The sequence below is a fragment of the Triticum aestivum genome, chromosome 4A (assembly GCF_018294505.1).
Source record: "Triticum aestivum cultivar Chinese Spring chromosome 4A, IWGSC CS RefSeq v2.1, whole genome shotgun sequence".
Classification (NCBI taxonomy): domain Eukaryota; kingdom Viridiplantae; phylum Streptophyta; class Magnoliopsida; order Poales; family Poaceae; genus Triticum; species Triticum aestivum.
Window position 1 is genome coordinate 710661558 of NC_057803.1, and position 8140 is coordinate 710669697.

Sequence of the window (8140 nt, forward strand, 5' to 3'; positions counted from 1 at the left end):
CCAACATTAAGACTGCTTAGCCAGCATCCATTTTATCAGATGAATGTATTATGGCCTTGACGCGGCGCACCCAATGGGTCGTGGATTCACCCTCCGCTTACTTGCAATTAGTCAAGTCCACAATCGACATGGGCTAGTTGCATGTATCTTTAAAGTTCTGAACAAATCGGTCCATTAACTCTGCACATGAGCCGATGGAATTAGGTGGCAGCCCCTTCAACCAAGTACGGGCCATTACATCCAACATCATGGTGAAGTACTTGGCCATTGCAGCTTCACTGACTTCCATCAGTTCCATAGCCATCTTGTAGGTTTCGGTCCATGTCCCGGGTTGTAAGTCGGTCGTGTAATTAGGCACCTTTTGGGGTCCCTTGAAATCTTCTAGCAAACGCTCGTTACGCAGAGCTGGCACCAAACAAGGTACGCCCCCAGTCCTTGAGGTCACACCTGCCTCAATTGAAGTCGTCGGATAAACCGGAAGGGGCTGATAAGCCGCCTGCTGAGCGGCCATTTGAGCCGCCTGCTCAATTTGTCGACGCACTCTGTCCTGATCACGCAAGTTAAGAGCTCCATCACGTGTCGGGTCATGGCCACGCGACTGATCACGGCGCTGGGAATTACTTGAAACGGCCGGTGAGTCCATGTGCCTGCTATAACTCCGGCTTTGGCTTGGACGTGGAGTTGAATGAATCCTGTCTCTACTGTAAGAACCCGCCTCCTGCTGTGCTAAGGCCGTCTGAACAAGTTCTCTGACCCTTCGTGTTTCAACCGCCGTCGGAGAGTCGCCATCGACTGGGAGAGCCGCCAATCACGCTACCACATCAATCATATTCTCCAGTGGATTATAATAATGACTCGGCGGTGTTGGTACATGCTGAGGCGGAGCAGTATTCAGACGTGGGGGTTCCATGACACGTAGCTGAACCAGTGTTCCTGCCCCAGGTGTTGTTGTACGGTTTGCCTCCGGCGGGTTACTGGGCCCTGCAACAAGCGTGCGAAAAAGGTTTATAGGCTCATACACCGTAGGCAGACGGGATTGGTGCCTTCTCCTCATGACCTCATTAGACGCGTTCTGATCCATCGTGAGATGAAAAGCCCGCGTCTGAATCTGCTGAGCCTGAGCATCCAGAGCCACCCGTTCCGCGGTCATCCTGACGTCCTCTGCTGCCAGATCTTCTTTAGCTTGTGTTATCTCCTCACGTAGCTGCGCCACCTCCGCATCATGCTGAGCTTGATTCACCGGGTTAATCACGGCTGTTAGCAGAGCCGTTAATTTATCCATCAGAGACATCAAAACCTGAGTCGGCGGGCGCACAGAGCTTCCTGCCCCGGCTGCTGTCACCGCTGCTGACCGGAAGTCATTGCTACCGCAGTTGAAGAATTTAGCCCAGGCTGGGTACCAGCCATGAAGATCCCGACTCTGCTCGGTGGCTCAAAGGGGTTCGGAATACTGCTGCCATCGGAACAACCCCCAAGCCCGCCATCTTGCAGTTGATACAACGAATCTGTCTCACTCGTGGACGACTCACCATCAGAGTAGATGGCCGTCTCACCGCCAGACATAGAACCTTCAGAAAATTCCCCTCCGTGGATGCATCCCATGAAGGCATGCTTCACGGAGGGCTGAGCTCGGGCGGGTCTCGCACGCTGAGCCGTCTCGACTATGTCGGTGCAGATGTCCGGCTCAAGGCCCGGCTCGCCAATCTTGCCAATGAAGACGTGGATTTCGCCAAAGGGGACCCGGTACCCATACTCTATTGATCCGATGTCGGGGGCCCAACCTGCGTCATCGATGTAGAGCTTGCCGTGATGATTCTTAGTCATCCGGCCCACAACATATCCCTTGAGCCCTTCTAAGCTGCCCTTCAAGAACTCAAATCCACCATGCGCTGGCCCCATGGTGGGCGCCAAATGTTGTGGAAACGTCACGGCAAATGTCCTAGCAAAAGGACTTAGTCGTGGAGCCAGGTGGAATTGCTTATGTCTCGATTACCAGGGAGCGAAATCCGCTTGACCTAGTTCTCGATCTGATGTTACTTGTCCTGAACTGCCGCCGGGTCATCCCTTTATATACAGAGGTTGACGCCCAGTGGCTCACAGAGTCCCGGCCGGCTCATAAACAGTGTCCGGCTCGGTGACTATCTAATCTTGCCTTACAATACAAGTTATACATATATGGCGGTTTATCTCTATGGGCCTTAAGTCGCCTTTGGGCCTTGGGCCCTTCGCTGAACCGCCATCTTCAAATATCTTCGTGGGCTTCATATTGATGAATCGCCTTGGGTAAGCCCCGGCCCCTCCTGGGCGGGTCACACCTACTAGTTATATCCCCAACACCTGTAGAAAGTCTAGAAAGGATGCTTTGTCGATGCTGATTAAAGAGGACCATGACTTCATTGGCCAAGAACTGCTAACTGTTGATTTTGACCAGTTTTTCCAGTCCTACAATCAGAAGGACTTGACAAATCACTTGTGGCTTGCTACTGTCTGTAAGTACTACTTTCTGTAATTAACTCTCTCTATATATAGCTCAGCTCTTTCATTGCGTGTATATATAATTATCCTCACTATATTATGCAGATTGAAGATCGTCGAATGCAGAAAAGCACAAATCTATGACGTTGGGTTCATTAACCCAAATGTCATACATGAATACACGGTCAAAAAAAGCCGAAGAGACCCAGGACAACTTGCTCAGATAGTTGCTCAAAAATCAAACGAAAGATAAAATACTCTTTCCTTACAACTTCTGGTGAGTGTTACTGTCTTGTGCATATTCAGTTGCCCTTATTACTCGAGGTTATAGTCATGTAACTGATGAGTTGTGCATGCGTGCGCAGCTTCCACTTTATTATCCTAGTGATTAAGCTTGAGAAGGGAGAAGTAACCATCTTAGGATCGAGACGAAAAAATCCCGAGGACTAGCTATGCGGACATGACTGGAATGCTCCAGAAGTAAGTTCAATCCATTATTATAGCACCATATCAGCAACTTTGCTCATTTCCTGATATCAAGTAATTATTTTCTTTGTCAGGCAGAGTTCGGAAAAAGTTCACCGTAGTTTCTCCAGGACTGCCGACCGAGCTGGCATTTAAACAACCTAAAGTAAGTAGTACTACCTACTTCCGCGCATCACACATTGATGGTATATAGTTTCATCAATAGCATTTAGCATGCTTGCTTATCAGTTTGATTGACCTCTATTTCTTGTAAAGTGCTTGTGGCAGGAACAAGGAAATAATTTCTGTGGATAGTACATTTCTGAGTTCATCTACAACAAGACGGCCAAGAGTAAGAGGGGCTACACTGAAAAACAATATCAAGTGCGTAAGGAAAAATATTCAGAATTGTATTTTATTACCATCATTTGTGTTGAGTTTCATTCATACACATGTATTGACCCTCTTCTTCGATTTAGATCTGTCAGCTGCGCGATGACCTCCTACCATATGATCGCATAAAAGCAATTCAAGAGGAATTGGCGGTTTCTTTCTTGATCACGTCATCAACAAAGCCGGAGAATACCATGTGGCACTTGACTTCATACTTTAAGGATTGCAATAGATCTTATATTGTATATATGTAGCTAGTAGCGTCTGATAGATATACGGAAACTTGTTGTTCAACCAACCTCTCAGAGAAGGAGAGGTCGATATCATTTATCTCTATATATGTGCATGACGATCTTCTGTACTTAATGGTTTCCTTCATTTGCTTACTAGCTAGCTAGCTAGTGTGTCGAGTCCTCTCTACACGTATAGTACGTAGCGTCGACCAAGCACGGAGCTAAGAGAGGACACTTCTCTCTATTAGCTAGCGAACACAATATATCAAACCCCTAAATTCACCCTACAAAACCCCCCAAACCCCACCCCCCACCCCCTCAGAAAAAAACAAAAACCACAGCCCCTGAACTACTGACGCATGGAAGTCTTTTGGTACCGGTTAGTGGCACCAATAGGGACAAAAGGTCCTCCTGACTGGGCAAGCGGCAGCGGCTACGTGGAGCCCCATCTGTTCCGATTCCTGGGCGAACCGGGACTAAAGGTATAGGGCTTTAGTAACGACCCTTCAGTCCCAGTTCTGCAACCGGAACAAATGGGCTCACGAACCTGGATGAATGGGGCTTTTTCTACTAGTGATATGATGAACCAATGTCAAGTTTCGAACATCTCATAGCTGATTTGTATGCTATTTTGAATCAAAGACCATTTTGCCCTTTTTAATGGCCAAGAAATCAAAAAATTCTTTAAATGTAGGAAACCAACTCAAAAAGTGGCCTAATTTGAGCATGGCGGTTTGAATGGACTGTATTAGACACAGAAGAAGTTTGAGGGGAAACGATGTTATGAAATTAAGTTTTATGTGGAAGTCTAATGTTTCTGTTTGATACCATGATACTTCACAGACAATTAAATTATTGTGTTTTCTAAGGAAGACCGAATTAGTGGCATTGGTGTTACCCTTAAAGAAGAAATAAAATCAAACAAAAGTTGACCAAAATAACGATAAAATTTCCAGCCAATTTACATAGGAATTTCACTTTGTTATAATTTGCAAGAATAGATATATAATGGTCATTTTTTGCAAAAAACAAAGTTTTCTAAAGAAGACTAAATTAGTGGCATTGGTATTTGATCCATGGCATCTCTACTTTTCAAATCAAAATAATGAAGTTTTGTATGAAATAGTTAATTATTAGCGAAGGAATTAGCCACAACGTGAAAGAATGAGCATATAATTGGGAAAGTTTTCATGAACAAGTTTCCTATGAAAGAATTGCTGCAATTTACATTAGCCTTGAAAAAATGAAAATAAATATAAAAAATAAAAATGAGGCTTTCTATGGAAAAACCAATTAGTAGCATCGATATTACCCTTAGAAGAAAGGAAAAAAATATTGACTAAATTTGCACATGGTTTGCACAAAAATTGTGATTTTCTATAATATGCAAAAAAAAGGATATATTTCACAAAAAACAAATCATAGGAAGGAATGAATTAGAGACAACTATATTACCCCTGAAGAACAATGAGAATGAAATAAAGACTTAAACAAAATCAAAATAATGAAGTTTTTGAAGAAAAGAATAAATTATTGGCATTGATATTACCCTTTAGGAAGAACTAAAATAAAAAAATTAAACCAAACAACGTAAAAATTTGGACGCAATATTAAAAAAAAATGTGCTCTTTCAAAATATGCAAGAGTAAACATATAATGGTAAAAAATGCAAAAAATAATTCCTAAGAAAGAGTCAATTAATGGCGTTGATTTTACCCTCGAAGAAGAAATAAAATGAAATATTAACTATATATTTTTGAAATAAGAACAATGAATTAGTAACAATAGCATTATCCTTTAAAGAAGACAAATTAAAAGAATTAGAAAACATACACATAACATCGCTCCAATATTGCACTTGTTGTAGTATGCAAACAATAGTAATATAATTATGTAGTTATCACACATATTGCATAGTATTTATGTGTAATTGTGTATACATTTACACTCACCCAACATTTCAACATATCCACAAAAGAAAAGTAAAAATCAATTTTTAGGCTGAATAAAAACTAACTTTTTGTTAGGGTAAAGGCCTTTTTTTTGCTCAAAGTTCACTGAGTGTGGGATACAAACTTGGTCATGTGGCTGGTCCAACCACACATGATGCCCCGGAAGTAAAGACAAAGCAAATTTAGCTAATTTATGAGCTTCGATATTAACCTCACGTCTCTCAAAAGAAAAGTTACAAGTAAGTGGTGGCGATCCTGATTTTATCTCTCTGATGATGACTCCGCAGGGCCCCTGGTTACCTGTTTGTAGTCAGACGCCACAATAAGCTGCTGTTGATTAAGATCCTCCACCAAGGCAATGGCCTCTCAGCAGGCTATCGCTTCCAGTGTAGCTGCGTCCCAAACTCCTGCGATGACTATGGCTGAGCTTCCCATAAAAACGCCTTGGCTGTCTCTGCATATGACTTCCGCCGAGCCTCCTCTTTGTGATCTAACAAAGGAAGAGAGAGGAGGGCTTGATCGCACAGTTAATGGGCTTCGGCCCTGATGCAAATGGACTGGCAAAAATATAGGTACTGTCCAGAAAAAAAAAAGCCCACCACAGGCCAGGAAAAAACACAGCACGAAACTCAGAGAAAAAAAAATTGAATGACCAAGAAATGGGCTGAACCCAATATACAATTGAGGAAACTTACAAGTAGCTAAAGTGATATTCATAACCATATAGTGCAGATCACTCTTACAGGACTTGACCACTGTCACACCACATGTTCACATCTCTTACACGTACGTATATATAGGTGATATGTGGATATGGAAATATAAAAGATTGCATTGCATGCACTTTATTGAATATATATGCCATGTGTTTTTTATTCCTTCTTTCTAATTACCTAGGTAGCGGCATGCAGCAGCATCGTCTCCACAGTGAACCCCGGTCCAAATCCCATCATCACCCCCCAGCCTTCATCATGGCCAGCTCCCTCTCCTTCAGGATCTTCTCTTTGGCGCCTCACCTCATCGAGCACGAAGATCACCATGGCGCCCAGCATGTTCCCGTACTCTCTCACCACGGTTCTGCTCGCCGCCAGCTTCCCAGGAGCAAGCCGGAGTGCCCTGACGATGTGGTCCAACATCGCACTGCTGCCGGGATGCACGGCCCAGAAGAGGCTGTTCCATTCGACGACACCTTCGATGCCGGCTAGGCGGTCGCCAAACGCATCCAACAAGCACTGCTCAACGATGCCCGCCGCCAGTCTTGGCAGTCCGGTGGCAATGGTCCCGCCGATGCCACCGCTGCTGAGCTGCATGGTGAGCATGTGCTCGGTGTCTGGTATCATGTACTGGGAGGCTGACACCATCTCAAACAGCGGGCGCTCGTGGACGTAGGGTTCAGCACCCACGATGACGGCACCTGCACCGTCACCGAAGAGTCCCTGGGGGATGAGGGTGTCGAAGGAGTCCGCCTCGTCGGGCCCGCGGAAGGCGGTGATAGTGAGCTCGACGCAGGCCACGAGGACGCGCGCGCCGCGGTTGTTCTCGGCGAGGTCTTTGGCTAGGCGTAGGGCGGCGCATCCGGAAGCGCAGCCGTTGAGCTGGAGCATAGTGCGCATGACATCATGGCGGAGGCCGAGGAGTGTGACCAAGCGGACGTCGGCGCCCGGCGCATGCGACCCCGCGTTGGTGCTGACGACGAGATGGGTGATGTCGTTCGCCGGACGGCCCCACTCGGCGATGGCGTTCGCGGCAGCCGACGCAGCGAGCTCGGGGGAGGCGGTAGCCACGACATCCAGCCGGGAGTCGAGGGACAAGTCCGGGTGCGTGGCGAGCAGTTTGTCCGTGTGGTGGAAGAAACGCCTGTTGATGCCCGTCATCCCGCATAGTTTGGCGAAGGTGCGCTTGAGGTCGGTGAGGTGGTCGCTCTTGGTGACGCTGAAGTAGTAGTCGGGGTAGTCTTCCTGAGGCACGCAGTGGGGCGGGTTCGCCGTGCCGATGGCGAGCACCGCCGCCGGCCCGTCCGCACGCTGAGCAACACGGATCTCGCTCAAGGTAGTGGCTGGGATGCTGCTGTTGCTTGCCATGGTCGCCTTCCTGCATGCACGCAATATTAAAGAGTCAGTTTCCTTGAAAAGCGATCGATCTTAGGTTTTAAAACACCATTACCTTCTACTCCTATCCTACTCGATAGATAGCTGAACACAAGTGCCTAAATTGGATAAAGCAGAGACGATCGAGAGAGGTATGTATTGAGCGAGCTACCTACTCCACCTTACAAAGAACAAAGCAAACAAGGCGAGAGGCTGATCAAATGATTAATGTGCGTTGGGAGATGGGAGGAGGCGGCAAGTATTTAAGGACGTGCCGAGCAGGGCTCATGCCCCATGCAGAAGGGCGAGATACGGGGGGTAGGCCGTGTGGCGGTGACGCAAGCACATGCGTGGCAAGTGACCGGCGGCACGCTATGTGCTATGTGCATGCAGATCAACGGAGGAATAATCAACGAAGCTGTCCCCTTCACGTACCACGATCAATCAATCCGGCGGCCTTCGCATGTTTTTCGTGCATGCATGCATGGAACAATCCTGCATGGGACCACATATATGTTGCGCGCGCAACGAGTTA

General features: G+C 46.5%; 1 pseudogene; it reads right to left on the minus strand.

The window, feature by feature from the left end:
- Positions 1-6167: 6167 nt before the first annotated feature.
- Positions 6168-7935, minus strand: LOC123088282 (bisdemethoxycurcumin synthase-like; annotated as a pseudogene).
- Positions 7936-8140: the final 205 nt, after the last annotated feature.